Source organism: Echinops telfairi, unplaced genomic scaffold (genome assembly GCF_000313985.2).
Source record: "Echinops telfairi isolate 266 unplaced genomic scaffold, ASM31398v2 ScPeMD7_7469;HRSCAF=8507_0, whole genome shotgun sequence".
Lineage (NCBI taxonomy): Eukaryota > Metazoa > Chordata > Mammalia > Afrosoricida > Tenrecidae > Echinops > Echinops telfairi.
This window is the reverse complement of record NW_022111372.1, coordinates 3,481,859-3,502,265: the sequence shown is the minus strand read 5'-3', so window position 1 is coordinate 3,502,265 and position 20,407 is coordinate 3,481,859. Positions and strand designations below refer to the sequence as shown.

The following is a 20,407-nucleotide window of genomic DNA, read 5'->3' as shown; positions in this document are numbered from 1 at the left end:
CAATTACTTTAGAAATAAGAATTATAGGAATTCCATCTGACCAGAAAATCATATCTATATCTCACCAATTACTTGAAAATCTGGATTATAACCAAATTCACTATTGATTGTACATTGAGATTAAGATGCAAAAGAAAACATAAAGCTACAAAATATTAGTTGATACTATCACTTCTACAACATTTATGTCAGCAAAAATACTGCAATATTAAAGCAAATAACTGCTACTGATTTCGCCAGTTAATATTTTGTATTAATCAATTACATACAAGGACATATTTAGGCTGCAACAATCTATAGGTCTATTTAAAATACTAGCACTAGTATCAGTGTTAGTAGAGTCAACATTTTGTGCACATCACACATACTGGATGACACTGTAAAATAAGAACTATCAAAAATCTGCTGATTGAAAAATAACGTATTTCTTACGGGATACATCATTTTGTTGAAATCTAGAATTTATTCATAACAAGTGCATTGCCCTGGACAACATCCTTGAACTCCAAAGTCATTAATTTCATCCTGGAAAATGGGTCAGGTGACCTTTAAATTCTTACAATCTATAAACATTGATTCAGTTTTAATTTCCTTCAAGTGCTCTTTATTGTGTACTGAATAAAAAAGAACTCATAAATTTTAGTACTCATATTCCAAATTAGAGTCATTTATAGACTGTTCAACTATGGAACAAATGTTGTTGGGTTAATTAAAAGCAACAGCAACAACAGCAGATTTATTACAATTTGGTTTCACTGTACCATGCCTTACTTGCAGAGATGGAAAACTGACTGGTCTGGAATCCAAATTTAAACTAGACTAAATTAAATAAATCATGAATACTTTGAAGGACTGTGCCTTTTTTGGGTTTCCATCAGTACCACGTCTTCTTCCCTTAAAGTAAGATTTAATATACTGCCTGACCTGAAGTTACTTAAGTTTATGATTTTTGCAAAGTGATCTTGCATAATGATATTTTGCATACCTCATTTGAACCCAATTCAGTCTTGAATTTAGATTCAGTATTCAGAATTTAGATTCATTTCTTATTGACTTTAATTCTCCCACGCAACAATGCCAAACTAACACAATGCAAAAAAATAAGTTAAGCATAGATATAAACTTTTTAATTAATATACACTACCAACTTCCAGGCCATCTTCCCTCTCCCTGTAGCAGGGTTCTAAAAGAAAGACATTTATTAGAGTAGAACAAGAAAGTAGTTAGCTTTCTCTCTATGTCTACAAGAATAAGAGCATACGGGTACTTGGGAAGACAGAATGGAATATAGAACTATGGAATCTATCATATTGATACTAGGGACACCGGACTGTGTTATCTGTCCATTTCCAAAAACAAAAAACACGATTCTCCAATTTGAATCAATTTATTAACATGTGCTTGATAGCACTTCAAAATTAATAACTATCAAAAAATCTATTGACTATAAATAAGATGCATTTTATTGGATAGATCATTTTTTGAAATCTAGGGTTTACTCATAACCTATGAATAATTATTTTATTTTTAACTTCAATTAAGTGCCATTTATTAAATGTCTACTGAATATAATACATTCATACAGAGTACTGATATTCCAAATTTACTACATAAAATAGATAAAAAATAACAGAAACTATGAGGTTAAATTGACTCTAAACTGGAGTCAAGTACGTTCCCTAAGAATCCAGAGTATGGATAACCAGGACCAGGATATAAGAAGGATCAGATGTAAGGGAGAAACATGGGGAGATGTCTATTCAAGGCATCCTTTTCACATAAGTCTACATTAAAAATGAAGTGACATCCCAGATGATGCCAACTTTAAAAAATCAGAGAAACGTATGCACGTTACAATGTTAAAAGTGATAACCCCCCTTTCTTATTAATTCTTAACTTTAGCCAGTTAAAAGTTGAAATGCAGAATTGCTCCATCATATCACATAAATTTTTATTTCCTTTATTTTGTGATGTTTGTTTTTAATTCACCAGTGTTTGTGAATGTTTTGTGTAAGCTGAACACTATTTTGGGGTTAGGAGCTTTTAAAAAGGAAATTACTGAGGGGCTGATACCAAGGCTCAAGTAGTAAGAAAATGTTTTGAAAAGGATGATGGCAACAAATGTACAAGTGTGCTTGACACTGTGGATGTATGTATGGATTGTAATAAGAGCTGTATGATCCCCCAATAAAATGATTTTAAAAACAAAGAATAATAAAAAATGAGGAGCTGATACCAAGGGCTCAAGCAGAAAGAAAATGTTTTGAAAAGGATGATGGCAACAAATACACAAATATGCTTGACACAATGGATGGATATATGGGTTGTGATAAAGTTGTATGAGCCCCCAATAAAATGATTTTAAAATTTTTTTCTGTAAGAAATAGATTTACATTTATCTTAAGTACCTAATTTCATAAACTACTTCAAACATGATTAAGACAGATCAAAACTATAGGCAAATGAAGACTGGCCTGTAGATTTTTAAGGATTGTACTAAATAATCCTAATACTGGGGATCAAAATCTCAGGGAATAGTAAGGTCAGTTGGTATAACACAGCCCACAAGAACAAAGTTTTACATTTTGGTGAGAAACAACTGGGGTCTTCAAGACTTGTGGGCAGATCTATCAGGTACCACTATTTGGTCTCTTGTGTCCAGAGGAAAGAAGAAAATCATCCAATGCATTGATAGCCCATTGGGAACATGTGCTTCCATGACCTTGAGGCTAGAAGAATTAGATGGTGTCAGGCTACCTCTGTTAACCTACACAGAAATATTCATAAAATTGTATTAACAAATTATCATAAATGAAAAAAGTTGTTCATGCTGTAATGTAAAACACATACATAAATACATAAAAATAGCTGCTTTAAGGTACCTACTACTAGGGTTCCTTAGAAGGAGCTAGATGAGTTCAGATGCCCAAACTTTTGATAAACAGTCAAGAACTGAATTCTTGTACTTAATAGGAGTCCTCATTAGACGGATAAAATTAGGAATAAATTCACTGCCCTCAAGTGTTCTCTGACTCACATTTACCTGATTGTACTATTTCTGTGGGCCTCTAAAGCTATAAATCTTCATGGGAACAGAAAGCCTCATATTTCTCCTGCTTAGTGACTGGTGTGTTTGAACTTCTGACACTGTGTTTAGCAGCCCATCATATAACCCACTACACCAACAGAACTATGTAGGGCTGAGGGAGAACAGTCCCTTTGAGTTTCTGAGACAGTAACTCTTTACAGGAATAGAATGTCTCATCTTTCTCCCTTGGAGCAGTTGGTGGTTTTGAACTGCTGATCTCTGGCTTAGTAGCCCAACACATAAACAGTACTCCACCAGGGCTCCCTAAAGGGCTAGGAACAGAGGAAAAGAAATATCTAAGAAAACAAACAAGCAATAATAACCAAAACCAAAAAACAAAAGCCAACCGCCATGTAGATATACTGAAAACGACGGGGATTTCAATGAGTCCATGGGAAAATGTCATTGTCTTTTCTTTCCATTTTTCCCACAAACCTTTTGAAGTCTCCCAGCCTTGCTGTGTTGTATGGCCGAGAAACTAGGAAAGGGTGTAAAGAAAATATTCATGGTGAAAGAATTTTATATCATATATCATTTAGGGAATCTTGAGGAATCACCTATGATCATGAGTCAGCACTTGATAATAGAGAATAAAAGAAACAAAATGATTATTTACAGAAAGTGATTCATGCATTCTAATAATACAGTTTATGTTCTGCTGGATGCTTTTCAAGAATACTAACTCCAATTGCCAAGTAATTTATAGGTTTCTGCTCTCAGATTTATTTACATTGGATTTGCACTTAATGACATTCATGAAGCAACTGAAAATTAGAAATCACAAATGATGCATTATGGGATTTACTGAAAGAAAAGGTGATTAAGATCACAATATTTTTAACTCAATCAGACTTTTCTGGTGAGACACAACGGCTTTGCCATTTGCTTTTCTTTCTTCTCTCCTCCCTCCTTAGCTCCCTCTGCTCCTTTTAGTTTTCAGAGGCTGACTGCCTTCCTTCTTGCTCCACAAAGCTTTCTAAGTACATCAGAAGTTATGAGTCTAAAGTGCCCACAGATCACATTTAGTGACCCACTACAGAAGTATTAGTTGAGAAGATTCTGATTCCCTGATATTTAGTAGTTTCCGAATCGCCAAAGTTCCTCTTAATTAAATGTGGCATTCTGATTTGGAAACAATGGAAATGCCTGGGTGTCACAAATAGCTATTGGGCTTGCTACAAATGAAAAGACTTGTGGTTCTACAAAACCCAGAGATTCCTGAGAGGAGTGGCTTAACTCAGCCTTTGAAAATCTTAAAGAGCATAATTCTGCTCTTTCACAAATGGGTCACTGTGAGTCCGAATTGACTGGATGGTAACTGGATGACTGGGCAAGTATCAGTAGGACTTGGCTACTTAAAACTTCTAGGGGAATGCGTCCTGGATAGCCTTTCCCCCAACAAGGGTGTTCTTCCTTCTAACAAGGAGCCTAGAGGTAGTGTGGAGTAGGTATTGGGCTGCTGACCACAAGGTCTGTAGGTCAGAACCACAAGCTATTCTTTGAGGAAAGATGCAGCTCTTGTAAATATTGAAAGACTCAGAGGCCATACCGAGAGTTCTACGCTGCCTATAATTCAGAATCAATTCATTAGCAGTGGGATTTAACCTTCTAAACATATATCATCTCCTCACTTCTTGGACCAAATGTAACTGTTTCTAGATACTGAGATCAGCTGTAGTCTTAGCTTTAGATTTTATTTCATACATTTTGCTGTAATTTTGCATATTTGTCATTCCCTCATATGTTTAGTAAATTACTCAGCTGTTAGAGCTTGAGTAGTAAAGTGTATTATAAACCAAAGGCAAAAGTATAATTTCTCATAAACCTCCAGGGAAGTAGTTCTCCTTTGTTGCTGCTCAGTGTATTTTCTACCTTTCAGAATTCTTATGATTTCTGCATAACTATCATAATGGTTCACAGCTAGCTTTTCATCTGTTCTTGTGTAATACCAGCAGTACTTCATACCTAGGATCTGAACGTACCACAATTCTATATATTTATCATAGATTGTTCCTTTAAAGATTCGACTTAAATTCATTTCATAATCGGCTTTTGTGCTACACTTAATTCTTGCCTTATTTAGAAATAGACTTGTATTGACAACAGTGTTCTATTTAGGCCATTCGTGTGTACATGATGGATCCTCTAAAGCAATTTATATTTTATTTAGGTAAATATGCATATATGTGTGTATGGTAAATATACATATATTCACCTTAATACTATACATATATGCACACACATAGAAGTGACCATGAATATATGTATGGTAAATACACATATAGTTATTTTTATATAATATGGATACGGATGTAGATACATGAATATATGTATTCATAATAAAGTGATCACAGGATCTTAAGTGCTAAACCAAGAAGTCAATTATGGAGACGTAATTGTTTAAAGCCTTGATGCACCTTTATGTTAAGACGCCACCAGTAGAGCATTGCTTCAGCCTCCAACAGATCACTTTCCTGTTTGTTCATTATTTTAGGGGTGAGGATCTGTCTCACCTACCTCTTGACTGTTGTTTCTCTATTAACCCTTGCGAGAATTGGATTCTTAGAGTCTTTGCTTTGGTGCATCAATCAAATAATTTTGCCTGAAAGCATTGATAATCAGTTTCCTAAAATTACTCCTTTTGTTGTTGTTGAGGTCTTTGAAGTTCCGGGGTTTAGAAGTTCCTTCCGCATCATCACTGTTTATAATTCTTTATTCTGAGTTACTCTGGATGCTTGAGTGTTATAGAAAGTTAATAGCCAGGATCTCAGGCTTCTCAACAGATATTTGGAGGGAAAAATATTTTATTCTTTATGCATGTATTGAATTTTAAAATAATGTCCAAATATCAATTACTATCTAATTCTGTGACTGAATCATGGGCTATGTAAACTGGCCTCTCCACAAATCACAGCATTCAGTGCTACTAAGGTTGACAGCAAGCTTATAGTCTCCAAAGAAGCCCAGTCACTAATAGACTCCAAAATGACAATATAAGGAATATTGGTAGATGTCTTCCCACTAAACAAAAGAAAACATCTTCTCATAATGAAATTATAATGAGCAATTCTTATATTTTATTAATTTCTTGACTTGTTAATGGTTTAATTGCTTCTAATTCATTTCACAAGTATAACTGTAGAAAAACAAAAGGTACAATAAAAATAAAGTACAAGAATATGTAAAATTCTGAATTAATAATATTAAAAATTAAATGAGACTTAAAATATAACTTTTACCTAAAATTGATGGTGAAATAAAAATAAACATCGGGAATAAAGATGTGAAAAAATACATTAAGGGCATACATATATTATATCTAAATTTAGAAGCATAAATTTCAATGAAATTATTAATATAAATTAATTATCCTGTTTCCCTGAAAATAAGACAGTATCTTATATTAATTTTTGCTCCTAAATATGCGCTAGGTCTTATTTTCAGGGAATGTCTTATTTTTCCCTGAAGAAGAATACACTACACATTTATTATTTATTGTTAATTAAAAGAGACCTCACACTTCCTGTCTGCTCACCGCGGCCAACAGTGAGCTGTGCGGCGGCGCCCACCTCTATGGTCCAAAGTCCAGAGTTAAGGTAGCTTCGGGGCCCTTATTTTTGGGGAGGTCTTACATTTGGGGCAATGCCTTATATTTCAGCGAGAGGCCAAAGTGTAAGTAGGCCTTATTTTCAGGGATGTCTTATTTTCAGGGAAACAGGGTAGCTCTATTCTCTCAAGTCTTGAGAAAAAGTTTTCCAAAACTTTAAACTATATGTTTATGTTGAGTGAAAATCATATCAAACGCATGCCTCATAAAGTGAAGTCTAGGAATGAAAGTTACACTCATTTTAGGATCAATTAACGCCAGTCAGATATGGACCTCCGGGGCAATATTTGATAGAAACTCATCACGGAGTAAAATACTATATTCTATTCATTCACCTTATTAGTTGCCAGGACATTAAATTTTAGTCATCCAATTAGTGTGCCAGATAGTTCAAGAGATACAATGAAAAACAAGGTATGGGCTTGGCCCTCAAGGGGCTTACAGTCTAGTAAGGGGAAAAAAGTACACAAATAACCATAATATAAGAGAGAAAGTGATGTGTCATAAGCAAAACACAATTAATGAGTAATGAAAATGAACACTTACAGTACTTTTTACTCTAGTGTCTAATTAGCCCCCACCCCCAAACAAATAGTGATATCAATAATCATTTTATAGAACTTGGTGATCAATTTCATGAATCTATGGGAAAAAATGGCTTTAACTTCTCATCTTTTCTTAGAAATGGTTGTTCAGCAAGAAATAACCCATTTAGGAATGTAATTTTACCATTGTTTATAATTACACGAAAATGAAATACTAGTTGGCAGAACTGAAAAGGTCATTTTAATGTAATGTTAATCTAAAATACTTATTCATATAAATCTTAAAAAAAAAGGAATCATCTAAATTGCTCACGACACATTACCTTCTTGCACAGAAAATGGACTTAAGTCAGCTTAACGTGCGGCAGAATTCCTCGATGGCTCACGTGTGCTCCAAGGAAAGCTAGAAGGTTGTACAGTTAACTCCCACGGTGTAACTCTAAACCATACAACCTACTACCTCAACCTGGAGGCACACAGCTTTCCGGGATGCTTCACACTCTACAGTTCTCCAGTCCGCTCCTCCCAGTATGGCAGCCATGCACCTGAGGACTTGGGAAGGATGTCGACACAACACGCTAGCATTTTACCAATAAATCTAAAATGTCTCTAATGGGACTTTTCTCACTTCTCGGGTTTCTAGCATAGATCATATAATATGTCTTCTGCCATTTCTCCTGACACAGTTTTACTAATAATTAGTGATATTTAGAGAGAACTGGACTCTGTCTCATCTTTCAAGAGAAGCAGGCTCAATCAAACGCCAAATCAAATCCACTGCCAATGAGTTGATTTCAATTCATAGAGACCCTATACATCGGACAGAGTAGAACTGCTCCACAGGGCTTCTGAGAATGTAAAGATTTATGGGAGCAGACAGACTCATCTTTGTCCCATAGAGCAGCTGGTGGGAGTTACCCTTGTGGTTAGCAGCATAACCACTGAAACACCAGGGTGCCATATAGGCGCAGTCATAAGAAAATCCAGGATTCTGATTTCCTTACTGAAGTGGATGAGGTGCACTACTGACAAAAGTCTGAACTAAAGTTTCTACTCAGAATCTACTCAAATCTTGGTTTAATCTTCGAAGTCCACTCTTTTAAAAAAAATCAACTTTCTTTAAAGATGTATTACAGGTTGATTTGACTTTGAATCATGGTGCTATAAACCCTTCCAAGTGGTAGACGTTTGAAACCTGTCTTGTAAGACAGGTGATGAGGACTACATATAGGATAAACGGAAACTATACATAGCTACATAAAAATAGGGTCAACTGGACATTACCAGGGAATTAACCGGAATGTTATTGAACAGTATAATGCTAGCGCTTGGTCAGATTACCACACTGACACAGACCCATAGAAGCGAGCTTGCGCCGTCCACTTCACCACAAGATCGGATCTACGGGTTTATGCCAACGGGCAACATCTCCCTATAGATGTTGAATGTTCAGTAACAAGCTGGTGATATGAGGAGGCAAAAATAATAATATCGATCCTTTACTATAAGTTTTGAAATTGTTAAACTGTCTAAGGACGCATATTCCAAGTCAAAGGCCATCATAAATGTGCTGAACTAAATCCACGAGAACTAAAAGAACAACAAAACCAGTCTATTGAAAGCTTTTCACAGATTATTACTTCTTTTAATAGCGACTATGTTGTAGTGAGATAATTCTTGTTAACAATGAGTTGTAAGAGGAAAAATAGGATCCACACATGCATGCATGAGTTCTGAAACTGTAAGGCATGGACGAGTACTACAAGCCTATAATGAAAACCAAATTAACTGTTGGGCTAATTGTGTAAGAGTTAGACTGTTTGTTTTAATTCTTATAGTATTTCTGTTTGTTAGTGGTTTTAAGGAATGGGTAACATTATAACTTTCTCATAAAAGAAATTAGATCTTCTTGACAAAGCAGAGAACAGAAAGTTATTTAAAATTTCTAAATATATACATATGTGCCTAGAGTTGAAATAAGATTAAAATTTACAATATTTGAATCAATTAGTACCAGGAAATGAAAGTTAATGGCACATCAACAGCAGTATAACTAATACTACATATCATCATTTATACTCTAGAAATATTGCATGAAAGAGGAAACCTTGTCAAAACAAAATTAATGCAAATTTATATTTAAAATTAGATATACTTAAACTATATTGCATGTTTCTGTGATTTGATTAGTGGTTTGGGCAAAGGGAACTTCTTATTCAAAAAAACATTTAAGCCACCAGACAATATGCAAACGCAAGCAAATTAAGCATAAAACCAACCACAAATAATTTTTAAAGCTTTTCAACTGCAAAAAAACTATTATAATCATTCCACTCATATCTACTATCATTCAGCATTTTAATCATATCTTCATTGTGAAAATAGTTGATATTACGTGTAAATTTTCTCAGTTTTACAAATTTTAAAAGGCAATAAAATATTTAAATTCTTTATATAGATCATTTAGTGTTCATCATTTTTCACAACTATTTGATTTTAAATAGTTCCTATATTATTTGAAACCATAGTTAAAAAATAAATAATCATGCATTCCATTGTAGTAAAAATATTTCAGCCTTTATTTGTGAGTCTAAGTGTAAAATATTTTAAAATTTTATCATAATTGTAAGAATGTTTATATATGTTGGTTTACTTCCCTTATCATATCATTATTTTTATTAAAGCATGATTTTATTTTCTCCGTCACATTTACTTGCAACTGTAATAAATGCAAAAATACAGTTTTTCTTTTTTTAATAGATAATTTTATACTCAACCATCTCTCTAATATGTTATTAAGTATGGATATAACGATTTATACTTAAAAGGTCATAAGCTGCTTATTGATAACAAACTCGTGCAAAGAATCTTCCACAAAGGCAGGTAATATTACAGATTTTCCCATGGAAACTTTCAATGAAAATTCCAACAGTTAGATTTTGAAAGAATATGAAATGAATCACTATAACCACACACAATGAAAATCATTTTTTTCTTTGAAGATGTTAAATTAATTTGGTCTTTTGCTTTTTATTTTTACCTGAGATGATTTTCTCCTATGATCACTTTCTTCACTTCACATATCCATATGAAGCTTTCCCCTAAAACAACCACAAAAGGAGAAATATCAGAAAGCTGCTCGCTAAACGGAGCATCTGGGTGAGTGCCGGGAAGGAAGGTGGGGAATCAAGACGAAAACACAATCTCAAAACGGGCAAAACATTTTAAAGCATTTAAAAAAAGAAAAAACAAACAAGGAGGAAGAGGGCTGGAGGCTAGAAATGCTCCTAGGGCCCCACCCAAGATTCCTCATATGACATCTAGTGTGGTTTCAGAGTTTGGACGTCTGCGTTCCTTTTGGTTGGCGTTGCTATTACAGTAACAGTTTTGAAAGTGAAAGGCGGCATTGCCGGCAGTGAAAGAAACGACTAGGTCTTTGCACAATGAAGTAGTGAAAGCTGAAAAGAGATTTGGATTTGGCATGGGGCTTAATCAGATCATTAAGAGTGTAGAGATTAATGGCTCCTGAAAATAACATTTAAAATAATGTTTTTCTCAACTAAAAGTTCTTTAAACATGAAAACAGGTTTATAAACGTTAATTAAGCCTGCGAAAGTTGACAATCGATTAGCTGATGCAGCAAGGAGGAACAACAGTTATTTTTGAAATAGTGAAGAACCACATAAATGTAATGGAACATTTCATTTAAAATGTTATTAGTGTAGAGTAGTTTTTTACAATTTCTTATAATTCTTTAAAGAATATAAAAAACAAAACCCATTAGTTCTAAAATATTTTATATTGTTCACTCTAGTATTTTCAATATAATAAAACATATTTTAAAGGAAGAACAGTGTTGAAACTTTACTTTTATGCAATATAACATAGTATCATTTCTTAATAAAACATTATAGAATTGATAGAAGCTGTGCATTTCAAAAGCATTTCTTTTTAACAAGTTAAAAACATTTTTATTTAAATTAAAATATATGGAACCCATCTGCTGAGCCTTTCATATTAAACCATAAACAAATAAAGCGCTCAAAATTTACTTCTAAAAACAGACAAATAAGTGAAACACAATAAATGTATCTGGTGAGTCAGTATGTTGTTATACACTAAGAGCAAATTTGTACTGATCACAATAAAATACACCAACAGATACCTGACCCCCTCCAACTGCTTAGGGAAAAAGCTCTTTAAACAATCCTTTTAAAAGTATTTCTCTGAAAGAAACTTATTTTCTACTTAGCAACTGGGTTCTCTTTATCCCATTTCTGTTAGGATGAGAGCCTTATTAATCACTTAAATGAAACTTTGTCAAAATAATTTTATCAGCGATTTAATGCGTATTATAACATGATATTTCTAAAAAGAAGTTTAAAAAGTGTCTTGTTTCACAATTTAAATCATGAATAACAGGACAGCGATGTACTTTCTTGACCCAGAAGTTCTTTCTTAGATCGCAAAAATGGACTCAGCAGAAATAAAAAAAACAAGCAAAAAGGCATAGACAACACACGAATGCAGTTCCCCAAACTCGGTGTACAACAGAACTGTCGACGTAGTCTTTTTACCAGAGCTCTTAGTTCTTCCTGAAGTTTCTATATTCGTCCGGATTAGCACAGGGCAGCAAGAGAAAAAAGTTACTCAGAGGAAAGTGCGGATGAGTCAAATCAGAGGAAATTGAAAGTTCTAGGATTCCTTTCTATCACAGAAACCTTAGAAAAGAAATAACGAAAGTTTATACCTGCTGCGAAAGGTGCGAATTCACCGAGTGGAGTACATTGCTAGTTATGCCCCAGTTTATGAAATCATAAAAATTAAAGACGACTCATGGAGTTATGTTGCCTTAAAAAGCTGCTTTGCAAACAAACAAAAAAAAAAAGCCCAATGTCTCTGTAGTTAGCACATCAATGTTTGCAGTTTTGGGTTTGTTTTTGTTTGAATTATTGTTTGTTTGTTTGTTTTTGTTTTGCAGCGCCCGCATCTCATTTTTCAGCACTCTTGCCAGCTGTACGGCCGAACCTCAGATTTTTTTTTTTTTGTCCCTTCAGGGTTCCTGTTACTTCTTGGAGAAAAGAACCAGGGTGCTTGTCTTCTTTCCACCCTTCTCAGTATTCCAGGCACAGAGCACCACCGCGCCGCAGCTGCACCACCTTGTCCACTGGCAGCCGAGGGGTAGTGGGGAGCCCGGGACGCGTCCAGCCTGCTCCGCCCAGGTTTGTCTCCTGCAGCAAAGGGCCCGGAAGGCTAAGCGCCAGTTTGCTCCACTGCTGCAATGAGCTCAAGTTCACTGCTGCTGACGCCCTGTTTGCCCAGTTCAAATGCCTGCTCAGTAACACGTCCCTCTCACCCCCCTCCCCACCCCCAAAAAGCGAAACAAAACTATTCAGATTCTAGGAAGGGTGTTACTATTCCAGAAATCAATCAATAATTAAAGCAGCCATTTTTTTAAAAAGCAAACCCCAAAGCACATACAAGTTGAGAATTCACTTGTTCTGCCTCAATATTCTGTTTATGTTTTCCTTTTTCCTCCCCTTTTTCCTTTTTTCTACTTCGAGACAAGCAGCAGGATTTATCAGGCGTGAAAGGGACAGCCTCCTGGTGGCCTGCCAAAAACCCAGAATAAAGGCGAAGCTGTGCTTCAAAGCTCAATCGCTTGCTGAATCTGGCTAAAGTCAGGTATTAAGATCCACCATTTTCTGAGCCATGCGAGCGGAGAAGAAAAAGTCAGGACGGTCGCTGCCTCCCAAGTCTCCGTTGGCACCATCACAAAATCGCAGTCGTGAGGTCACGTGATTCTCTGCCAAATGTGGAGTGCGTTCCCATCAACCGTTCTGCTGATACTGCGAAGGCTGCTATTGTCTCCTTTAGACCCAAAGTGCAGCCCACTCTTCATTGAATTAGCTGAAAAACGCATCACCTTTGGGGGTTGGGAGTCATGGAAACGTCTACCTGGCAAACTGCCCACTTTTTCTGCCCATCACCCAGAGATGGGATTGTGCTGCCTAATGCAACGAGGACCTGGAATGTGAGGAGTCGCCCAACGTGAATCTGATTCTTGCCATGCCTGTTTCGTTTGCACAGCAAACTCTGGCTTCTCATGGTTAAGAGGAGGGAGCGAAGGAAAGAAAAAAAAACAACAACAACCGAAAAACCTTTCCTCGTAGATGTAGCAAATAAAGGTCTGAACATGCCTACACTGCAACTTTATTTCACAACACACCCGGATGCTTCTCAAAGGAGCAGATAGGGCACTGTGCAAGTTTTCTGATTAAAGGCACCCCTTCCTCCAGTTCCTTTTCCTGCCCAGTGAATGCAACCAGCCGAGACATTTGTTTCCCTCGTTCACTTTAAGATTTTAAAATGAGATCGCTTCTTGCTTTTCATTACTTTCTGATTTTATCTGGCACTGATTTTGTTCGGCATCACCACCATATCCGCTGGCACCAGTGGGGATGCATTATTGCTGCAATCTCCATCAAAGTGATCCCCTGAGAGCGCCAGTTGTCTCTGCAACCACACAGAACACCGCAACTGGCTCCTGGGGTAATCCTCATCAGCACCTAGCACAGCTGCTGCACCAGTGTGCCCGGATTGACACCCGTGAGAAGTGCTCTTTCTGCTCCCTCACTGGCTGCAGTTTGCTTGTGTGGCAAGAGAGATGCCTGTGAAACTTGCAGGGAATATAGCGCTTGGGCAGTACATGAAATCCTCCCTCCTCCCCAATGACTTTCCATTCCAGCAGGCGAAATTTCCCATGTACAAACATTTCCATGCTTTCTAACAAAAGTACAGTGAATGAAATCCTTCACAATTGCCCTAAGCAGGAAAGCAAGTGTTATTAGTATATCAACCAAACATATGGAGTTGTGCTTAAAAGCACCATTTTCTCCCAACTATATTAAAAATAGTTTCAATGATTGGTGAATCTTTATTGGAAACATTATTATGTTTGCAATTCCTCAATAGGTATGTATATTTCAGACAAGACATGACCAACGTTTTGAAAAACATGCTGACTTGCCATATGAAAGAGCACAGAGGCCCTGGCACAGTGGTCAGAGCACTTCATTGTTAACCAAAGGCCGGCAGTTCAAACCCGTGACAGCTCCATGGGAAAAACATACAGCAGTGAGTTTCCATAAAGATTTACAGCTTTGGAAACCCCAGGAGACAGCTGTACTCTGCCCTAGAGGGTCACTATGAGTTCGAGTTGACTTGACAACAGTGGGTTTGGCCTTGAATTCATGGAAGAGAATCATTTGCTGGGGGTGCGGGGTTGACCGGATTGACAGATCTAGGGGACATGTCCTAAAATGGGTTTTGTAGTCTTTCTTGTGTCGTGCCTTTCAGTATCCTCCATTTAATCCTTGTAAATGAATACGCAAGCACTCCCACACATATGGAATCATTATGGTGCCTTCCACATCTGCAGTCGAAAATGCAAGCAATTCTAAACCATAAACAAGGACCTTCCACATGGACTATACTGAAACTTGTTTTTGCAAGATTGTGCTAGTGTCCTAGACACATGCTCAAAGTGCCTGTTGGAGCGAAGTCCAGCAGACACACATGTGCTATGCTGCAGCACAGCAAGAAGAAAGTTTAGAGAAAAATTTAAATAGCCAGCTTCTATTTCCTTATTCAGAAGACATTTATTCTTGTTGCTAGGTACTGTTGAGTTGATTACAACTCATATCAACCCGATGGATTAAAGAATGGAACCTGGGCTTGAGAGCGCCTAGCACCACCACCTCACAACCTTTGCTTTGTTTGAGCCCACTGTTGAGATCACTATGTAAATCCAGCTTGCAGAGGGCCTTCCTCTTTTGTATTCACTCTATTGGACCAAGGATGGTGTGTGTTCTTCTCCAGGGATTTCTAGCATGTCAAACACATGTTAGAAAGGTATCAAGTAGTAGTATGTCCTCGTGGTAGGCACAGAAGAATAAAAATAAGCAAAGTGCACACGGTCCCCACTTTCAAAGACAGTCAGTGGCGGATCCTTCAGAAAACATTCGAAAGTCCTCACAAGTAAGTCCAGCACCTACTGAATGCAAGTGTCCAAGTACTAAGGGAGAATACACCACAGACAATCGGCTTAAGATGAAAACTGTTGGAAATTGAACATGAAATGATTGTGAAAAACAAGAAGCAAATACAGGATTCTACTATAAAATCTATTTGGCTAGTTTTTCATAATTCTCTTTAAGCTCCTTTAATAAACTAATGTGAATTTTAAATGTTTTCTCCCAATTGAAGAAAAAAGAAAAGCATGCAACAGAGGGGTTTCACTTCCAGAAAGATGATGTAGACAGATTTTGTCCTAATATCCCTTCTAGGCACAATGAGAAATATTGGCATTAAAAAGATAACAAATGCAACGAGACCACGAAAAATAGAAGACAGACTGGTTAGGTGCATCAAGACTCAAGGAAAATCAGGGTGCTGAATTTCTTGGATTTACTTTTCACCTTATAGATTTCTGAAGCTTGGAATTGAAGATGTCAACAACCTGAAAATGTCACTAGGGTACAGCGAAAGGCCTCAGCAAATACTTCGTTCCACTGAACATTGTAAAATAAAATTAAAAACACAATCAACAGCAAGCAAAGGACCAAACAACTCCGTGGTTGGATTCAAATCTAGAGCTGCGTAGGGGGAACCCGGGTGCTCATGCTTGCCAGACTAATAAAAGGCATTTCCTTTGCCCCTCCTACTTTCTCCAGGGTGATGTAAGAAATATTCAAGTAGGGAACTGGGACTTTCATTCTTGTTTGTTGGTAATAAAGTTTCTTTCCACAACATGGTGTCCGTGAGGCCTCCATGTAGAACTTGGACTTCCATGCCTAATCCAACAGAAATGAATTACCCCTCCCATGCGTAGCTAATCACAGAAAAACCTCTGGGGAAGAGGCAAAGCATTGGAAGGAGCCCTGTAGAAATAAGGGCCCCTTGCTATTCCCCTCAGTTCTAGTGGAAACCAGGAGGGGAGCAGTCGCAAGTGACACTTATCCCTCTTTGTCAGGGATAGGAACTGTCATGTTTATACCAGAAGCTGAAAGATCTCACAGAGAGAGTGAAATGATATCAAAGAGATTTTAAAGCAGTACAGTGGTTAAGTCCTCAACTACTAACTGCAAGGTCACCAATTCAAATCCACCAGCTACTGCATGGTGAGAGATGTGGCAGCAGCTTCAGTATTTTCTGCCTTGGAAACCTTCTGGGGCAGACTGCTCTGCCCTACATGGTTTCTATGAGTTGGAATGAACACCACAAGTTCTTTTGGGGTGTCAGAAATATGGACATGTACCTCACATTCAAAGAAAGATCTTGCCATATCCTGCAGACAATATTCAAAAGTACAAGTCATACAAGCTCCCTACTGCATCAGGAACATCCAAGTCCAAAGGCAATCTGATTCTGTGAGCAGCTATGAACATGGTTATGAGATAGTGTGGTAAGGGCCAGACCAAATCCAAGGATACATATGATAGCCGACTAAAAAGGAAAAGGGGAAAGGAAAAAAGAAAAAAAGAAATGTGTGGCCGGGGAACAGGGCGCTAACCCACCAAAGGGGAGGGTATTGTTTATATGTCCACAGGGAAAGAGGGACCAGACTTCAAACCAGTGCTCCAAGATGTGAATGCAACATGCCAGTATGGAGTAGGGAACCAGTGGAGAGGTCTGAGAGGCTGGCCCCAATCCCAAGTATGTGGACAGCTGCCCCTTCCCCCAGAAGAATTTATTTCAGAGGACAGCACTGAAGCTGCAGCTCAGGGAGAGAGACATGTCTGATCAGAGCACACGGGAGCAAATGAAGGGGGAGGAAGAGAGAGTGGAGCACATCCTGGTCCACCAAGCCTTAAGGACGATATTCTTGTTCAGAGAAGTCAGTCCACAGAAAAGATCATAAGCCCGGCCCCGCTATGAGACACAACATCCCTCACTGATCCATAGCCCTACAGGGGACAACACAGGAGACACAGTGAGGGAATTGTGCCTGATCAGACCCCACCACACAGAGGGAAAACACTAAGGGTGTGCAACAGAACAGCAAGAGAACAGAGCAACGAAGTCCCCCAGGAATACCAAAAACAGACTTTGGAACCAGGGCTTGGCACCCCATCAGACTCGACCATAAAACACTCTTAAAGGCCAACAAACAGTCCTTGAACTAACTACAAGCTTTTCTTTTTAGTTGTTATTGTATTGTGGGGGTGTTTTTGTTTTGTTTTGGTTTGGTTTGGTTTTGTCATTGGCTTTTTGTTGTTGTTGTTGTTTTGTTGTATTTTGTTGCTTGGTTTTGCTCTGTCTTGTTTTTGTGTATGTTATTATCTCCACAGGTCTGTCTAAATAAGATAGGCCGGATGAACAATCTGGAGGAGAAAACAACAGGACTGACAGTTCCGGGGGGACATGGGAGAGGGAAAGTTGGGGGGAAAGTTAACAAACTGAGGGACAAGAGAACAAGTGATGCAAATCAGTGTTTTATCAAAAAGTATAACATACAAAGGAAAATCAAATACCCAGTTTCTAATTCAAACTCAAATAACTTAAAAGAAAGTCTCAAGGGATGAACTGAGTCTGGCAAGAAGGGAAGGACCGAGGAAGAAGAAATAGTGATTCCAAAGGCGGACCAGTAGAGATTACTCACTCTACATCATTGCAGAAAAAAGAAATTTAAAGGACAGAAACTCAGAGAACTGTGGAAGTATAACTGGAAATATTAGATTTGTCCCATTACAGTTTCCAAAAGATAGAAGAAAAAGATCATAAAAGGAAAAAGCCTTTAGGACCAAGATGTGAACAACTCACAAGCAAGGCAAACTCCAAAAGATGTATGCTTTAGTTGAACTTCTTATAAATAAGAATAAAGAATTAAAATATTTTGAAAATAATGAGAGAAGAAAAGAAAAGAATAAAAAACCACAATAGTCAGTTTCCCATTAAAAACATTGTAGGCTGGAGAAAGGAAGTTTCAATTGAGGAAGAAAAATACAGTCAACCTGGAATTCTATATCCACCAAAAATATCCTTTAGGAATGAGGAAAACTCAAGACATTCTCAGATGAGATAAAACTGCAAGTATTTCTCACCAGTGAAACCACCCTAAAGTAAATAGCTAAAGAAATCTCACTAAATAGTCTAAAAGGACTCTTGGAACTTGAAAATGGAAGAACATTGTTAATTAAAATGTATGTCATTACAATAGATTTATTTTCCCTGGTGTGTTTTCTAAATTATTTTCAATGGTAGAAGCAAACATTGGGTCAATTCCTCAGATAGTTCTAAATGTATTTAGGATGAAATATGAAAGGAAATTGCATAATAAATAGGGAAGATAAAGGTATATAAATAGAGTTGGGATGTAGTAAATTACTTGACATGATTCGTCTATCCACAAAATTTGTAACTCCCAACAATTGACTGGGTAGAACTATGCATATATGAGGTGCTTTGGGCCCAAACAATAGATTGGATAGCAAATTAATCTTATAAAGAGACTTGTGGAGTGGAATCATACAAACAAGATGCAGGGGACCCTAATGAGGGGATTAGTTAGTTGCCCATTTCACCAAGCTTCTGGGCATATCTCTGGGCATTTGTTAGGGAGGTAGGTTTGCAGACCCTGGGGCTAGAAGGGAAATATATTGGTTCTAGGATTACTGGAAGGGTAGATTCCTCTAAGCAGGTAGTTGTCAGGCCAAGGAGCCATAGGACTGCGAAAGGAATGGCTGTGGGATGACTGAAGCAAGAATTATACCATGAGTGTTTCTGATCCTGAATTGGAAGCTATTCCTACCATAATTAACCCTATAATTACAATTGTGAGTAATGCCTATGAGTTTTGCGTGGCCAGTAGAGAAGTAGAGAGTGTCTTGGGAGATACCCTCTGTGGTAGTTAAATAATCTTGTGTCAACTTGATAAAGAGAGTGAAGGGATAGAGACTAGACCAGTGGTTCTCAACCTGTGGGTCACGACCCCTTTGGGGGTCCCATGACCCTTTCACAGGGGTCGCCTGAGACCATCAGAAAACACATAAGTATTTCACCATATATAATTACATATTGTTTTCTGATTAATCACCATGCTTTAATTATGCTTAATTATGTTCAATTTGTAACAATGAAAATACATCTTGCATATCAGATATTTACATTATGATTCGTAACAGTAGCAAAATTGCAGTTATGAAGTAGTGATGAAAATAATTTTATGGTTGGGAATTACTACAACATGAGGAACTGTATTAAAGGGTCACGGCTTTAGGAAAGTTGAGAACCACTGGTCTAACTGTCAGACAGGACACACAGCCTGATGGTTTCCTTGTGGGCATTGCTTTCTCAGGATTTTAGGAACTTTCTCTCTTCCTTCCTGGAGGCAGGACACACTTTCTCTGTGCGACACATTCCTGTTGAAAAACCCCATTGAGCCTAGCTGATGTCAGCCAGAGCCCTGGAGATGCATCCACCACCATTGGATTCACAAGACTTTGCACCCACCAGCCTGTGATCTTCCTGCATTCGGCATCATTGCATGTGCTGCATTAGCCACAAAGAGGAATTTATGGACTAGTAGTGAACATATGGGCTAATATCAGATTTATGGACTTGATCTGGACTGGGCTGGACAGAGGTATGTCTGACCTTCACGGTCTCTTCCTGGTGAAGTTGAAGGAAGTTAGACACCAGATCCATGCCTTTATTATAGGAGAGAAAGTGTCTACATTTTATTTGAACTGTTAAATGACAATATCAGTGAACTAATTAAATTTTTAAATTAAATCATTTTATTGGGGGCTCTTACAATTCTTATCACAATCCGCACATATATCCATTGTGTCAATCACATTTGTACATCTGTTTCCCTCATTATTCTCAAAACATTTGATTTCTACTTGATCCCCTAGTATCCACTCCTCACTTTTTCCCTTCCCTCTCCACTCTCCCCTCCCTCATGAACCCTCGATAATTTATAAATTATTATTATTTTGTCATATCTTAACACTGTCCGACATCTCCTCTCACCCACTTCCCCGATGTCTGTTCCTCAGGGAGGAGGCCATATGTAGATCCTTGTAGACTGTTCCCTTTTTCTCCCCCATCCTCCCTCCACCCGCCTGGCATCGCCATTCTCACCACTGGTCCTGAGGAGTT

The 20,407-nt window shown here is 37.5% G+C and overlaps 1 long non-coding RNA gene across 1 annotated transcript in view; it reads right to left on the bottom strand.

The window, feature by feature from the left end:
• LOC123521037 overlaps nt 1-10,343 on the bottom strand; it is a 92,090-nt gene extending 81,747 nt beyond the window's left edge. Inside the window, exon 1 of the long non-coding RNA XR_006679531.1 lies at nt 10,281-10,343. This is a non-coding gene — a long non-coding RNA (uncharacterized LOC123521037). The remainder of the gene's footprint in view (nt 1-10,280) is intronic.
• Between the last annotated feature and the right edge of the window lie 10,064 nt (nt 10,344-20,407).